This window comes from Paramisgurnus dabryanus, chromosome 11 (assembly GCF_030506205.2).
Source record: "Paramisgurnus dabryanus chromosome 11, PD_genome_1.1, whole genome shotgun sequence".
Lineage (NCBI taxonomy): Eukaryota > Metazoa > Chordata > Actinopteri > Cypriniformes > Cobitidae > Paramisgurnus > Paramisgurnus dabryanus.
The window spans coordinates 31961422-31980336 of NC_133347.1; the positions used below are offsets into that span (position 1 = coordinate 31961422).

The window sequence follows — 18915 nt, forward strand, 5'->3', positions numbered from 1 at the left end:
GAGAAGATGAGCATTTGATTGAGCATACTTTAAAATACTACTTGTCATTTCTGGTGTAGTGAGTAGGCTACTTACAACTGCCTGGTTCAAAAGGCAGATTTTACTATCAGAATTTTTTGAGACCAGTGAAAAACCACACAAACTTTAATAAGTTATTTTGCCTTGCTCTCACACAAATGCCATGGGCATTACACTGGGTGATATTACTAATGAGAAATATTTATGATTTTATTTATGCTTTTTGGGATAAACAAAGTTCCTAACTTGATACAAACATTTCTGCTTAATCTGTAACAATTCCTGAATGATAAAAAAAAGTCTTCTGACGAATCAGACCATTAAGACTTGATTTTATTATTGTGAAAAATTGTAATTACTTATGGACATCATTATTGATAGTAATATATTCCTATTTATGTTTTCGTACAGAAAATACACATTCAGGTTATTTGGGTTGAGTCATATAATCCATTGTCATCCCTCTTTTTAAAGCACATATATAAATGTCTTATTATACATATATACAATAATCATAGAACAACATGAGGATGAGTAAATGATGACAGAATTTTCATTTTAAAGTAAACTATCCCTTTAATTAATTAATGCAAACTTACAGACATTTTTGGAAATTTCATGAGCAACTTTCCTATGTCATCTTTAGTTCAGTCTTTTCATAATTACAATTAATTAACAATAACATAAAAAGTACAATTAAAAACTGTTTACATTAGCTCATTCCCCGCCAACCTTTTTTAAAGAAGTTGCCCACCAGTGTTTTTATAATTTTCACAAAAGTTTCACAAAATGCCTTCCAGGAAAATTTTATTCTATAAATATAGAAACGTACAAATATATCAAATGAAAAAACAGACCCTCTGCTTTCAAACAAACAAAACGGGAAAAAGTTTCATCCTATCTGTATTTGTTCTGTTTTTATAACCAAAAATAACTTATTTTGAGCAAAAAGCTGAAATAACTGCATTTTTGTGAAGTAATTTTGTTAGAGATCAGATTCAGAATGATTATCAAAACATACACGAAATGTAAAATTAATTTGTTTTTGCTTCAGTTTTTTATAAATTGGGTAAGAGTTAAAATTAAAGCTGGAATTAAAGATTACCGTAAAAACTCGTTAGAAAAGCTTCATTGGCAGGTAAATGTTTTCTCTTAATTGACAAGATAACTCGTCAATGGTGGGGAAAGAGTTAAGTAATAGGTTATTGGATCAGTTCTTTTTATTTTCAAAAACCACAAGTAAATAATTTAAATAATGGTCAAGGATGAAAGCTTTTAACATACAATTTAAGAGATTCACAGAGACCTGGATCAATGACTTTAACCACCTGCTGCTTCAGAGATTGTCAGAGAATCTTTGGTATTTTACTTTGCATGAGTTTACCTAACCAGGTGAGAAAACCAAAAGTGCTTGCTAATATATCTATAATGTATCTGTAATATATCAACAGTGTTTGTACAACTAACTAAAACTAAAAGCAATCAAAATATCCAAGTGAAACATTTGATCTGCATCTGTACAGCATCATTGTTGTGGTTAACTTCTACTAATAGTTTGTGTGTAATTTTGAATAGATGTTTGAAAGTATGCAGCAGTGTTTTTCTTTGGTTGAAATAACATGATGTAAGATTTTGGTATGAAATAGCTGAAGAGAATTCCATATGTACTGGACATTTGGGCCAGTGCATTAACAAACAGGATGTCTTTGCTGTTGATGAAAAAGTAAACTGTGAAGTATAAAATCCAGACCACAATTAAAAACACTATACTAAAGGTTATTGATTTGGCCTCATTGTAATTTTTAGGAAGATCTCTTGCCATGTAAGAAAACCAAATACACAAGGCACCAGAAAACATATTCACAAAACCAGCTATGATAACGAATATAACATTTGCCCTTCCACAGGTGAAAAAAATCTGATTTTTAAAAGACAGTAAGTCCCTGTAAGGTTTGGGAGGTCCTAAGTTTATCAAAATAACAAAAAAAATAAATAAAAAGACACAGAAAGAGGAAACAAACATCCACTGGCCGTTGTACTTTACCCACAACCTGTGCACGTTAGGGAACTCATTCATTTTGAAGACACAAACTATTTGAAAGGCACGAACAAACAAACAAGAGAGGCAGACAGGGTTGAAAAAAAGCATAAAAGGCATTTCTATAAGTACAATTTTCTAATGTGGGTTCACCAAAGAAAAAGAATGCACTTAGGCTAGAGATAATCATACACACTAACATTAGGAAAGACATGTTGCCACCAGCAGACCTCACCACTGGTGTGTTGTAATTGTAAGCGAAAATGACAATCATGATAATAAGAAGAGTAATCAAGCATACATTAGAAAATATAAGTGCAATGGAGGGGATATCTGTGACCTTTAGATAGATAACAGAACGTGTCTGACATGTCGCACTGCCATCAGACCATTCATCCTCTGCACATGAAAAACAGGTATAGGGGTCCCCTGGAATAAAAACAAAGATATGAATGTTTGGTAAAACAGGCAAAATATGAATCTTGTGATGAAAAATCTGTATAATATAATAAGAAATTATTAAAGTTGTGTCATGGGTTTATGAAGCCTAAATATCAAGGACTCACTGCTTAAGGTACTTACGAGAATAATTTACATAGCTGTTTTGTGGACATTTTTTACAGAGAAAGCAGCAATCATGAAATCCCACGTGTTCTCTTGAAAATCCCTCCTTACATTCAACAGAGCAGTTTGAGAAAGGAACCTTTATAGAATAATAAAGAGTGTTAAAAGTTCATCTAGGCTGCTAAATGTATAAATGAGGCCTACAAAGACCATGGATGTCATAAGCAAAAAACATTTACTGGAGTAGATGCCATTTTCTTGTACTAAAAGCTTTGTTTTCCTTGATGTGTTGTGGGAGTGCAGCAGGCGTGAGTAGTGAAAACATGAAATGGAGAATAATTTATATGAATTCTAAATGAGCCAAGTGAAATATATATTTCAGGAAGCAGCAGTGTGGAAGTAAAGGCTGTTGCTGAAATTGAGTTTAATTTATTTGGGAATTCCTCTAGTGCAAAAGATTTGACTAAAGGCACTCTGATAAGTGAACAGATGCGCTAAGTAAGAGAAAAAGTAAGTGGGTCATATATCAATGGTCTTAAATATAATGGTTATGAAGCCCCTGACCAAGAGTAATAAAGGGTAACTTACAAAAGTATTCTTACGCCAGGGCATGAGTGAGTTGTCGATGGTAAAATTAATTTCTGGATATGTGTCATAAGTGCCCACCATCTCAATCCATGGAGATTTTGTTACAGTGTGCCAGACAACGACTGCATAACTCACAAATGGATCACCATTACCATCATATTTTACCTGATGGTTATTTAGTGTGAAATCCAAATTTTTTATTTCTTCCAGAAGCTGTTGTGAAGGGAAAAAGAAATGTTCACAAAATGTTAACAAAAAATAAATAAATTACTACAACCCCAAATCAGAAAAAGTTGGGACACTGTAAAAATAGGAAAGGAATGGAATAATTTACTAATCTCATAAACTTATATTTTATTCACAATAGAATATAGATAACATATCAAATGTTGAAAATGAGACATTTTGAAATGTCATTCCAAATATTGGCTCATTTTGGATTTCATGAGAGCTACACATTCCAAAAAAAGTTGGGACAGGTAGCAATAATTGGCCAGAAAATGTAAATGTACATATAAAGGAACAGCTGGATGAGGACCAATGTTTAGGAATGGGAATGTTGTCCCATTCTTGTCTAAAACAGGCTTCTAGTTGCTCAATTGTCTTAGATCTTCTTTGTCACATCTTCCTCTTTATGATGCACCGAATATTTTCTGTGGGTGACAGATCTGGACTGCAGGCTGACCATTTCAGTACTCAGATCCTTCTTCTACGCAGTCTTGACGTTGTAATTGATGCAGTATGTGGTCTGGTATTGTCATGTTGGAAAATGCAAGGTCTTCCCTGAAAGAGACGACGTCAGAATGGGAGCATATGTTGCTCTAAAACTTGGATAAACCTTTCAGCATTGATGGTGCCTTTCCAGATGTGTAAGCTGCCCATGCCACACGCACTCATGCAACCCCAAACCATCAGAGATGCAGGTTTCTGAAATGAGCGCTAATAACAACTTGGGATGTCATTGTCCTCTTTAGTCCGGATGAAATGGCGTCCCAGTTTTCCAAAAAGAACTTCAAATTTTGATTCGTCTGACCACAGAACAGTTTTCCACGTTGCCAAAGTCCATTTTAAATGAGCCTTGGCCCAGAGAAAATGCTTGCGCTTCTGGATCATGTTTAGATATGGCTTCTTTTTTTGACCTATAGAGTTTTAGCTGGCAACAGCGAATGACACGGTGGATTGTGTTCACTGACAATGTTTTCTGGAAGTATTCCTGAGCCCATGTTGTGATTTCCATTACAGAAGCATTCCTGTATGTGATGCAGTGCCGTCTAAGGGCCCGAAGATCACAGGCATCAAGTATGGTTTTCCAGCCTTGACCCTTACGCACAGAGATTGTTCCAGATTCTCTGAATCTTTGGATGATATTATGCACTGTAGATGATGATAACTTCAAACTCTTTGCAATTTTTCTCTGAGAAACTCTGAAATCTATTTTTCGCCGCAGCATTTGGGGAATTGGTGATTCTCTGCCAATCTTGACTTCTGTCAGACACTGCCACTCTGACAGGCTTTTTTATACCCAATCATGTTGCCAATGGGCCTAATAAGTTGCAAATTAGTCCTCCAGCTGTTCCTTATGTGTACATTTAAATTTTCTGGCCTCTTATTGCTACCTGTCCCAACTTTTTTTGGAATGTGTAGCTCTCATGAAATCCAAAATGAGCCAATATTTGGCATGACATTTTAAAATGTCTCAATTTCAACATTTGATATGTTATCTATATTCTATTGTGAATAAAATATAAGTTTATGAGATTAGTAAATTATTCCATTCCTTTTTTACTCACAATTTTTACAGTGTCCCAACTTTTTCTGATTTGGGGTTGTACTAGTACTTTATTATTAGTGAGTTATCACAACAAAAAAGTAAAATTTGTATTAATTCGATTTTTATTATCTGTCTCTTGTTATAACATGTGTGGACGAAGGCAGACAGAGGCAGTGAATTCATTTGCAGTGCTTATTAAACATAAACAAAGTGATACAAAAAACCAGAGCATCCTTATTGCTAGATTTTAAAAGACGGAAAGTGTCGCACACATGCGTTGGGGAATACAGCTTCCTGGGTTTTAAAAGAAAGACCAATGGAAAACTGGATAGACGGGCACAGGGGTTTGGTGTGTCATAAGATTGGTCAGACTTAAACGACCTGTACTGGAGGACAGGGACTGAACTAAAGTGGACCTCCCACTACCAATCTATAGAGGTCTCTGATGCAGTCGGAAGCCAGGCTGCACCATAACAACATTGTTCTCCTGCTTCAGCCTAGAACATCAAGACAGACTCTCTTGTCTGTTCAAAGAGCCCAAAATATGGAGTACTGGTCCAATCTAAAACTTGGCAAAACTGCACTGTGCGGGACCACTCTGTATCACACACCATTTACAGCAATGCCACCATCATTAAGGAGATCCTCACTTTCTGTGTAAAAGCATGTCTATGTATTCTTCCTACAAAATACAACCTATCTCTGTGGTTTCCCGCCACACATTCCCCCCTCTCCTGCTGCATGACCCTCCTCACCACCTGGAGTCAGTAGCCCACATCATGAACAGTTGTTCATCATTTAAAGGACTATACACTGCCAGACATGACAGATATAGATGGGTATAGATGTCAGTTTACACTCACCAGCCACTTTATTAGGTACACCTGTCCAACTGCTCATTAATGCAAATTTCTAATCAGCCAATCACATGGCAGCAACTCAATGCATTTAGGCACGTAGACATGGTCAAGACGATCTGCTGCAGTTCAAACCGAGCATCCGAATGGGGAAGAAAGGTGATTTAAGTGACTTTGAACATGGCATGGTTGTTGGTGTTGGTTTGAGTATTTCAGAAACTGCTGATCTACTGGGATTTTCAACGCACAACTATGTCTAGGGTTTTAAGAGAATGGTCCGAAAAAAAGAAAATATCCAGCGAGCAGCAGTTCTGTGGGCACAAATGCCTTGTTGATGCCAGAGGTAAGACGAGAATGGGCAGACTGGTTCGAGCTGATAGAAAGGCAACAGGAACTCAAATAGCCACTCGTTACAACCGAGAAATAAAAGAAAAGCATCTCTGAACTAGAGATGCGCGGTTGGCGGTTACAGCCGCGGACTCCGCGGATAAACCGCGGATCGGGCGGATGACGTGACGAAAAATAATATTTTAATTAGATTCGGGCGGGTGTCGGATCGACTGCTTGTTAGCTGTGTCCTTCTAAGCATGCAACCTTAAAAGGTGAGCACTCTGTCTTTCAGGGTGGCAGCCTCAGAAGTTCTCAAAGAGAACTGAAATGAGACGGTCTAGCCTTCTGAGGACCCATAATTTGCGTCACCTGTTGCACGCGCCCCCAGTAGCCCCCACCGCGCCTGTCAGCAGAAAACAGCGGAGACATTTCTGACTTATTAAAATAAATATGTAATCAAAAATATAATTTATTTTAGAAAATATGACACATTGATGTAGATTAAACTATTCAACAGTATATCAAATAATCCACCTTATGTTGCAAATATACGCAACATAAACAGAATAATATTAACACAAAACATAACTTATAATACTAAAACAGTGACAAGAAAAAGTTTTCTAATACACTTTTATTTAATAAAGGTTTTAATTGTTTGGGATAGCCTCGGCATGTTAAGAATCCATTCGTTCTATCATTAACAGCGCAGAGAAATGAGGACGCATTTTGACATAGCTCTTATCAACGCCTCAAAAAATGAGAATTAAAAACAAAGGAAATAGAAGGTCAGAAAAGGTTTGCCTGGAATAAGTTTTACAAAGTGGTAAATCAGGATGACACCAGTGCAGACTATGTAATTTGTGCGTTTAATTTAGGCATTATTTATTTATTTATTTATTTATTTTTGTCCCGTGTGTGCCGATCGGAGTTCACTGCTGATATTCTAGAGCTTTCTAGTCTCGCGGCTGTCATCAGCAGCGTCTTGCATCGCCCAGTCAGCGGATGGCGGGCGGGTGCGGTTTTGAAAACTGGTCAGAAACGTTGGTGCGGATGGATGGCGGACGGATGATGAGTTTTGTGATGCGGTTGCGGATGAAATAATAGCCCATCCGCGCATCTCTACTCTGAACACACAACACATCGAACCTTGAGGCGGATGGGCTACAGCAGCAGAAGACCACACCAGGTGCCACTCCTGACAGCTGAGAACAGGAAACTGAGGCTACAATTTGCACAAGCTCACCAAAAGTGGACAATAGAAGATTAGAAAAATGTTGCCTGGTCTGAGGAGTCTCGATTTCTGCTGCGACATTCGGATGGTAGGGTCAGAATTTGGCGTAAACAACATGAAAGCATGGATCCATCCTGCCTTGTATCAACAGTTCAGGCTGGTGGTGGTGGTATAATGGTGTGGGGGATATTTTCTTGGGCCCATTAGTACCAAGTGAGCATTGTGTAAATGCCACAGGCTACCTGAGTTTTGTTGCTGACCATGTCCATCCCTTTATAACCACAGTGTCCCATCTTCTGATGGCTACTTCCAGCAGGATAACGCGCCATGTCATAAAGCGTGAATCATCTCAGACTGGTTTCTTGAACATGACAATGAGTTCACTGTATTCAAGTGACCTCCACAGTCACCAGATCTCAATCCAACAGAGCATCTTTGGGATGTTGTGGAATGGGAGATTCAAATCATGAATGTGTAGCCAACAAATCTGCAGCAACTGCGTGATGCTATCATGTCAACATAGACCAAAATCTCTGAGGAATGTTTCCAACACCTTGTTGAATCTAACAACCTGGTACCTAATAAAGTAATAAAGGTGTACCTAATAAAGTGGCCGGTGAGTGTATAGTGCTGGTGTTTGGTAGTCTAGGTCATGTACACAGGCTGGTGGACTTTGTATTGAGGGGCTAAGGGCCAAACAGTTGGCAAAGTTCTGTTCAATCTCAGCCATTACAGGAAGCATGTTTATTTGGAAAAGGCAATGTTTCTTGTACCCATAGAATTATATTATCTATAACTATGTGCTGATCTGCTTTAATCTGTTGGATTCATTCAAAACATTTGATTCCTAACGAAATGACTTGTAATGTGGAATCAAATAAAGTATATAAAATGTGTAACATTTTATTCCAAGTTATAGAAAGTAAATAAATATTGAGAAAATATGAATGTACATTGCAAATGTTACATAATGATTTCATCGTAGGCTGGAAGAGGGTGCATAGTATTGGGCTTTCTTTTTTTTCTTTGTAGGCTACTGTTTTACAACAGAACTCGATGCCATGTTTTTATTCTTGAAGTGATCTTTTTACTGTGTTAATGAGATTAACTGTGTTGGACTGGACTGCTGCCTTAAACACATTGGCCCTCATTTATCATTCTTTGGTAAAAACGGGTGTATATGTTGGCATAAGAATATGCTTACACTCCTCTCACCACCTGATTTATTAAAGCTGTGCGTACCTTCCAGGTGTATGCAATACCTGCCCTTGATAAATGCAGCATCTGAAAACGATTGTCATTAGAATAACACACCCATATATTCAAGTCTCCGCTTCCCCCACGTCCTCATTTTACGCCATGTGTTATGATTAGACGTATTATGTATGGTCTCTCTCTCTCCCACAGGTTGCACCTCTCTAATTGAACGTGTCGGTTCGTGCTCTGTGGTTAATCAAACTGGAATTGCGCGTCTTTTGAAAAAAGAGGAAAAGACGTGGAATGCCAGAGAGAGAGAGAGAGAGAATGGGGAATGTTGTTCATTCATTGTGCTGTTATTAAAACTGTTGTTGTATGGTTAAAAAGAGGTTTAAATCCGTGAAGTGACTTTTATAAATATGGTTATTTATCTTTTTTTTACACTGGTTTGTTTTTCCTTTATATCTCCTTATCTTGTAAAGTTTTCTGTAAACTTTTTTTTCTGTGTTTCGCTTTTTATTATAAGTAACATATAGTAATTGTCACGATAGTTCAGTACAGAAGCGGTAGGGGTTTGGGTGCCATTTTTTTCTTTGTTGTAAACATTACGTTTTAGGTTAGGTTAGTATTTGTATTTTTTTAAGCGTTTCTTTTTTTTCTTTGATAGGGTAATAAGTTATTTTTTTAAAAAGTACATTGAGTTTTGTTTGTTATTTTGGCTTCGACCTAACCCTGAAAATAATTAGCTTCTCCCTGATGTTTAGTGCTGCTATTAAGTTTGCAACTGGTTTCATAAAAATAAAAAACAGAAACAAGAAGAGTTGTAACGAAATTATCTATGTTATTTTCCTTGAGCCTAGAGCATGGGACGTAACACATGGACACACAGAAGACGGTAAAGAAGAGAAACCACCAGGGAAGTGGAAAGAAACAAAATTGTCTTATTTGATAGTTTAAAGAGTGGGATTAAAGGCACATTAATAATTATTAATTTTGACAATTTGTAATATTATTATTATTATTACTATTATGGTGATTTTTATCTTATTGTTATTTAGAAGAAGAATGTTGTGGTTGTTGTTGTTGTTGTTGTTGTTATTATTATTATTATTTAAAAGAAGAAGAATGTAATATGTGACCAGTCACGGAAAGTAGGGACACAAGTCGGATCTGGAGCAGTTTGAGTTATTCACAGATTCTGAAAGTGCAGTTTCTAAGCTTTCCAACGATGTGTAACACATGGAAATCTGATAAGATTTGGAGAAGTTGTGGCCATTTGAATATAACACATTCAAGAAAGAGAATGCCGTCCACAAATGCGTATAATCCGTGAAATATAGATGTATAGTCTATTGTTTACATCAGACTTCGCATGAACGTCTGGTAATAGAATATAATATACAGTCTGAGGACTATTTACATCGTAACATGTAAGGGTATATGAGATTACACTCCGGTAATTTACGTTCCGTTAAACACATGAACCCGCCTTCAAAGTATGTATTTAAAATAGGGAGGTAGTATAATCCAAACAGCAGCCCATGACTTATTGAAAAATATTGATAGACAAAACATGTAGCCAATTATATAATGAATTCAACGATCTCTGTGTGAAAAGGTGTGTGTTTGACTTCATGCTGCGCTGCAAGAACTGACAGACAGATGACGTCAAAGTATCGCAAGAGCGAGTCAAAATTAAACAACTCCGTAAGATTTCTTGAAGAGCTCTAACAGTAATTTGACGTCATCCGACTGCAGTGCCGCATAAAGTCACGTACGACGCGGGTGACTGTTATCTGTTCTGCCTTAGCTTCTTTAATTTTCTCTTGTTTTGTGCGCCCGAGCTTCGTTTACAGTCTGGGGAGACGCACGCTATAAGTAAAAAAAAACAAAAACTTAGCAAACATGTCTGAGGAAAAGGTCAGCCGCGTCACTACAGTCACGTGACTTCACTCTCGAGCCGGAAAAGAAGAAAATGCTGAATTAAGTCGTAATTCTTGCTATTTTTGGACCAAAATGTATTTTCGACACATTCAAGCTGACCCACTGATGTCCCATGGACTACTTTGATGATGTTTTTATTACCTTTCTGGACATGGAAACCGTATATAGATTTTCAATGAAGGGGACAGAAAGCTCTCGGACTAAGTCTAACGTTAAAACATCTTAAACTGTGTTCCGAAGATGAACAGAGGTCTTCCGAGTTTAGAATGACATAAGGGTAAGTCATTAATTACATTATTTTCATTTTTGGGCAACCTATCCCTATTTAGTAGTCACGCTGTTCCCTTCGGGGGCGAAAACACAAGCAGCTTATCCAGTATGTAAATATACACAGACAATGACGCCCCCCACTGCACGCTAGAATCTCCGGAAAAACAACCCGATTTCAACCGCAAAATGTACGCTTTTAAATGTACAAAAACTGCTATCTCAAACATGGAGAGGCTTCTTCGTGATCTCAACTAACAGATTCTGCAATAAAACGAAAATGAAAAAAAAACCTTTGACTCTCATTATCTCGAAACTTGTGCTGCCGACTTGTGTCACTGGTTTCCGTGACGGGTCACATATTTATTATTTTGTCAGTCTGAATAATTTTTTTTACTGAAAAAAATACTGACACATGAACAGCCGATCCTGTTCCCCTGTTGAGTTTATTTAACTTATTGTTTTAAAAAAAGTTAATTTCACTTCCCTGCTTGAAAATCCAGCATCAAACCAGCATGGACCAGCATGGGAATTATGCTGGTTTGATGCTGGTGGTCACCAGCATACCAGCACCAAAACACAACATATGCTGTGTCTTGCTGGTATGACAGGCATGGGATCCTGGTGCTAATGCTTGGTGTTTGGTGCTGGTTTAGCTGGTGCTTATGCTGGTTTGGTTGGTGTTCACTAGCAAACCAGCACCAAAAAACAACATATGCTGGTCTTGCTGGTATGCTGTTTTTTTCAGCAGGGTTAATAAAAACTGTGATATGAACTCAAAAACTGCAAATGATTAACCATAACTTAAACCGAATAAGTACTACATTAAAAATGAACTTAAACTGAATAAGTACTGAATAACTGAATCACACATTCTCCCTCACACACCTTAAGTAATTAATGGGATTTAATTTTGACACGCGCCCATCCCCCACATCTCTCACAGAGTTTCACAGAGCAGAAACAGCCAGGACGACATAAAGAGCTAACAGGTAAGAGCTAAACTCCTTCAACCTTTTTAAAGCATCTTTTAACTTTAAAAAAGTGTTGTTTGTCGTGACTCTTCATTTAATACTGACTCGGTTAAAGGGATAATTCGGACAAAAATGATATTAAACCCATGATTTACTCACCCCCAAGCTGTCCGAATTGCATATGTCCATCGTTTTCAGACAAACACATTTTCGGATATTTTAGAAAATGTTTTAGATCTTTCAGTTGATTAAATGTAATTTTACGGGGTCCACGACCTTCAAGTCCAAAAAAAGTGCATCCATCCTTCACAAAATAAATCCAAACGGCTCCAGGATGATAAACAAAGGTCTTCTTAGGGTAATCTGCGCTGTGTTGTTGTAGAAATATCCATATTTAAAACTTTATTAACGTAAATAAATACCTTCTGGTAGCGCCGCCATCTTAGACTCCTCTGTATTCAGGAGAGAGTATTAGCGTAGTGTACGCACTTTTCTTAGTGACCTATGACAAATTCGGAGGGCGGGGGCACAGAGCAGCAGCAGAGTAGCCTCCGTAGGCTGCGTAAGCTCTCATCTTGAATGCGGACGCGACTATGATGGCGGCGCTACCGGAAGGTAGTTATTTACGTTAATAAACTCAAAACGTGCATACATGTACACCACCTCCTAAGTTGGCGTAGGATTTGAGTGTGCCGTACGCCAACGTCCATATTGATTAATCTCAAAGTCACCGTGGTTTTGGTTGTATGCCAGGACATTTGGTGTACACTGGACATTTGGTGTACAGACTTTTCATAAATGAGGGGCAATGTGTGTATGGCACAGTCTTTTACGTTTACGGACAAATACACATTAACATGTTTCAAAATAGAAGTCTTAGTGAGTGAGTATCATAGTAAACAATTGATTAGTGAAACAATTTATTGCATTCGGTCTTATAGGCCTACCTGTTGAAGTCTCTGTCATTAAAAAAAAACAATAATAGAAAATCTCTCAAACTATAACTGTTTAACAAAGATAAATTCAAATTTATCTTAACCCTGGAGAACCCAAGAACCCTTTTCTTAGCATTAATTAACATTGGCCAAATTTGACCCGTGGGTTTTCCAGGGTTAAATAGGCTCAATTACTTTTACACCAAAAGTGTTAGGAATATTTATCTAATGTGGGGTAATATTAAGTAATCAGCAGTCATGAGATTCATTCATGCTTTTTTGATGCTTTTTGCACATAATTTTCTTTCATCGACCATGGACACTAGGGCTGGGCGATATGACCCAAAAAATTATCGAGAAAATGTTTTCCATATCAGTCGATATCGATAATTATCATGATAAATAACAAATCTTTACTCCTGTCAAATTTAAAGGCAGATTTTTGCTCCTGAATGAAAATTGTAAAAACCAGACAGTTAATAATGGTTTTAAACTACTTTTTATTCAGAACATGACAAATACAAATACTAAAATCTTGTTTTAATGCATCTGTATTAAATGTAAATCTATTTGTTATGAAATCAACACATTTCTGACACAAAAGCAGCAGACTACTGTCACTTTAAGACCCAAGACAGACTGCTTTAAGTTTCAATATACTGAGTAACAGCTGTTTATGTTCACTTAAACAAGAAAGAAAACTTAGTTCAGTGATCACGCGTGTGTTATACATATACGAGTTATACACGCTGATAAATGGATGTCAAGAGTGTCACGTTGCTGTGGGAGCGCACATAGGCAAACACTATATTCACTGCAGTGTTGGATCTGCTGCTTTTCCTCAGTTTCCTGAATTTGTGAATGTCCTGTAAATACCAAGCTGTGCGGACGTGTGCGTGCGCAAGGCGGACGCTGAATGAAAGTACAGTATACTGCACCTATTGTGTCTGCTGTGTTTGACGAACCCTGTTTGCGCGTCCAACATTACACAAGAAAATGTTTCCGCGCATTTGGATTCCATGATTCCGTCCGCGTTATCCGCATCGCGAAAATCATAGGTCTCTACTAATAAATGAATAACTTGCCTCATCTTCCACTCCTTCAAGTCTAACTGACACTGCGATTGTAAACCAAGAGCGCGTGCCGCATCCGGAAGTGCTCGCGCAACATTACGCACAGTGCGTAAACATTATCGATCACTTATCGAACTGTCCTTACCGTTTTATCGAAAAAGTTTATATCGGTAAAATTATCGTTATCGAATTATCGCCCAGCACTAATGGACACCATAAAAAATTGCCTTGATCACCCCCTGGAAACCCCATTATTTCTAGCTCTGGCACTCTTTGTATATAGACCGAACCTTACACTGTATTAAAATATATAAACATATTATATTTATTCTATTATAATCACATTGGGGGGCTGACCCTCCCCAAAATGGAAATCCTAGAATCGCCTCGATCACATACATACTAAACGTAGGTAAGGTTTTAGGTAAATGAGGCTATGATTAAACTCAATGTATGTGTAACAGCAAATCCTAAATCAAACTAAACATCTCTATTTGTCACAGGTGATCTAGAATAGTTATGGAAAATCAATCGTACATGAGAATACAGATGCATAAGGTATATCTTGCTATTGTCACAGGGCCACCTACGTTGTGCTTGCTATTCTAAATGTGAGCTACACATTAAAATAGTTGTTCCATCTAAACATACATGAGGTGATCAAAAGTTTAGAGACTCTGCACATCATAAACAATGTAAAACTTCACTAAAAGTAACAGTAAAACAATAAAAGTGAATAGATGCGGTTCATAAAATATAATAACATAATAATGTTATGTTCCTTAGAGTCAAAGTGACCATTTTGTATCTTTACCAACACGTTCCAACATAAGGAGTTGACTCTGAAACATCTTTTGTTATGTATCTACGTCGCTGAGTAACACATTTGCAAGATATCTGTCTATGGCTGGTTCACTACGAACGATGTCTACACTGAGAGCCACGCTCAGACACTTCAGCTAGTTAGTTTGGTTCACGTCATGTTGAGAAGAGGTTGTTTGTTCCGCGCCGTGAAAGCAAATCTGTGTAATTTTCACTTTCAAAGGATGATTTGTATCATGTAAAGTACTCATTAAATTTACAAAGACGCGATTCTGTGAAACAATTGACAAAAAAAGAGAAGTGTGCGTGAACACTTTTACATCAGAAACAACATGTGCAGGTGAGTCAGTGTTACAGTATCTCTCTCCTTTCATCGGGCAAGCGCTCACCTTCTCCTTCGCACTCACTTATTCTCTATCCCTTCCCTCTTTGTGTTCACATGCATGAGAGAAAGCTCATCTATACCTGTTTTTGAATTTAGAATATTGCATTAAGCCATCATCTCGGCATAAGTTGTAAAGTTTCAAAAGATAAAGATGTAAATCACTTGCGTTTTAAATCTATAAAATGCAATCATTCTTATTACTCAGAGAATTGATAAAGCATGTACAGCAGCAAGACGTTGGTTTAAAAACTGTAATGTTTAGTCAGACACCTTTGTTTGTACATATGTGCCATTATAATGGCACTGGGCGTTTCGTGTCTGACACGCACTGTCTGCGGAAAGGCTAATCACAACAAACTGGGCCAGCTGGGCAAGAGTAAACAGGTCTGTTGATATTAGTAAGGATTTAGGGGTTAGGGAAGGTTCCTTTTTTCATAATCCATTAATAAGCGTGAATATGCAGGGATAAAATTCGATGAGATTGCTTTTCTGAGAGGGGAATGCAGAGTTCTGGGAAGGCTTTAGTGAGAGTTGGATGGTAGAGATGAAGATAACAACAACTAAACATTAAATAAAATTTTAAATAAACTAATAACAAACATGCATATAAAAGTTAAATGGATCAGCACAAACCTTGGCTACTATTTCTAAGTTTGATGATGCTTCCAGATAAAACAATGCTAAAGTTAAGTTTTCAACAAATTCTGTATTAGCACAATGACAAAGAGGTTTACTGTAGCGGAGACCGTGGTCCTCTTTCTTGAAATTTGATTACTTACATGATTGTATTTTCCTTACAAAAATCTGACCATATTATAAAAATACAAAAAAAATGTAATAAAAATTATAATACCTTACTTTTTAATTTAAATTAAAATTGTATTTTAAATTGTAATAAAATCTACAATTTAAAATAGTCTACTATCTTCAATGATTGTATTTACCTTATAATATGGTCAGATTTTTGTAAGCATATTGTGGCATCTTGGCACAGTCATGCTTTACTTTTTAATTGTATTGTTTTTTATTTTAAATTCTGATAAAATCTACAATTTAAAATAATTTACAATCATTGTAATTTCCTCATAACATGGGCAGGTTTGTTTGTAAGCATAAGTCATACATTACTTTTTATTTCAATCTTTTATTTTAAATAGTGATAAAATCTACAGCTTAAGACATGAAGTTTGTTACAACATTGGTTAATAGATTTCAGCCTTTCAGCCAACCAGTGAGTAGTACAGACGTTGAAATTAAATGTAATTGCACCAAAAATCAAAAGTGGGACATATATTTATTGAGGGTTTTTCCAGTGGTGGAATGAAGATTTTTATGAAAATCATTTTTTAAGTGAATTTTGTGTGAAAAACATAAAAAGCGTATTTTACGTTCAAATAAATTGAGTAATTTAAGTAATTAAGATAAATAAATAAATAAAATAAATGCATGAAAGTTTTTACTTTTATTAAAAAGAAAAAGATTTGTAAACTTTATGCAGAATTTAAGTGGAAGCACAGAGTGCCCAAATTTGTCCACTAACAGCAGTGATAATTAACATCATTTGAGGGTTAAAAACATATTTCAATGTATTTACTCACCATGTATGGCTTGACTGTTGTATTTTTGCTGCATTGGTTCATGTTGCAGTGCAGAACTTTATGTAATGCATGAGCTATGGTGTATATGGCAGCGTAGATGGGAAAAGAGAATGTGGGATCTTCATTTATTATTTCCTCTGCTGTCACCAATGAGCAGTTGTCACAATCTTGATTACATGTCTTTGTGTGGATTTCACTCTCAGTGCCATCATTAGGATAAACCTCAGTTGTTCCTTTGGTTTTATAAATGAATTCATTAAATCCCGGCAATGACAAAAATCTCTCTGTAATGCCAATAATTGTCCCAATTTTCTCAATTCCTGGCTCTTTTAGAAGTTGCTGATTCATGGACCATGTTTCATCTGCAATCCAAACTTTGTCTCGGATGTTGTTTGATATGGCTGCTTTGATTATATTTTTTGCATATTGTGACACAGTGAAAACCACAATGACATTGATGTTGAGTTTATCAATCTTTTTAAGAGTTAAACTGTAATTTGCACTTTGACTGAGAATCTCTTGATAAGCCAAACAAATCCCAGTATTTCTGATATAATTGTTAAACAGTTGAAGGTCATCTTCACTGTCTGGATCTCCAAGAAAAGCAACCCAGTTCCATCCAAACCACTGGATGATGTGAATAATCATCTGTATCAAGTCTTTGTTGCTAGGGATTGTTCTTATGAAAGATGGATACTGAAGTTTATTACTCAATGTATAGCTGGTAGCTCCATAATTAACCTTTAAGAAAGAAGAACATTTGTATTAAATTTGCCTAAACAATTTTTCTAACTTTACATTTATTGTACATTTATAACACTCAATGTTTTGTTTTATGCACAGACATAATTACAGTGGGTAAAATAAGTATTGAATACAACACAATATTTCTCAGTTAACATATTTCTAAAGGTGCTATTAACATGAAATTTTCACCAGATGTTGGTAACAACCCATGCAATCTACACACTTAAAAAAAATCTAACCATAAATAAGTTATGTGTAATCATTTAAAATGACACAGGGATAAAGTTTTGAACACGCTTACTGAAATGTATTTAATACTTTTACAGAAGCCTTTGTTGGTATTGAACGCTTCAAGATGCATTATGTATGGAGAAACTACATAGTTGCATGTTTTGCTCAGGTGTGATTTGAACCCTTTTCATTCTTCCACTTCAAATCTTCTTTGAACTGTGATCTTTAGTTTTTTCCATACATTTTCAATTGCACTTATTGTCATCTACAATTTCTTTGCATGTCTAAAAATTTCATGTCAATAGCACCTTTAGAAATATATTTACTAAAGAAATGGTGACGTGTTCAATACTTATTTTATCTGTTGTATATGTGTCTCTGTGTCAAAGTGATGAAGTCAGGCAGCACTGGATGGAGGTTATGAAGTATGTGTGTTTGTTATTAAACATGAATAATTTACCAGTGGTATAAGGTCCATTGTGATCAGTGGTGCAATAGTAAGAGTTCTTGTGTTTCCATATGGTCCTGTTAAAGCAATGACTTTAGTTTGATGGCTGTTGAGTTTTTCTTGAGGATTTATTGATCCGTTCTGTGAGATAAAACTGAAGACTGAAGGGAAATTCTTAGTGTCAGAACAATGATCAAAAACTTCATAACCCAGAGAGACATTGGGCAGCAGTGTGGTTGAGTTATTAATCTCCTCAACAGCAAACCTCATTACTTGAAACATCTGATAGCCTGAGTTTGAGAAAGTTTGCCTACAGTAGAAAACATTTATAAGGTAGATAATCACTTTTAAATATTTTATCAGAAAGGTGTAAATGTGTAATATTCATCTAGATCATAATAAATGAACCTGATAAATAAAATAAATATTTTTTTGCTTACCTGGAACATTCAATGGCCTCCGGGAAGAACAGGGGTCCTGCATGTTCAGCTTCATGTACTGGAAAAAGTCCACCCAATAAGTAATCTCCATCTAAACTGAACTCAGATGATGAACAAGAAACTTTGAGAAAGATAGAAGTAGCAAAGGCCACAAGGAAAGTGTAAATGCGAAACATGATTTAAAATGAATTGTTTCTCATGAAACAGAGATGTGTGGTGGTTATTATACTACAGTTTAATTTGCTTAAAACAAATTTAATTTGCTTGAACCACATTGTTTATTCACATGTCTGGGCATCACTCTTAGGCCTGGTTTGACAAACGGCTTAGCTAAAGCCAGGACTAGGGATTAGTTAAATTAGGATATTTAAGCATCTATATAAACATGCCTTAGAAGAATATGGAGTTACTTAAGTTTATTTTTTATTTAATCAAACATACAGTGTTTGAGAGC

The 18915-nt window shown here is 36.3% G+C and overlaps 1 pseudogene; it reads right to left on the reverse strand.

The window, feature by feature from the left end:
• Positions 1 to 1555: 1555 nt before the first annotated feature.
• On the reverse strand, positions 1556 to 18637 carry LOC135730151 (taste receptor type 1 member 1-like; annotated as a pseudogene).
• Positions 18638 to 18915: the final 278 nt, after the last annotated feature.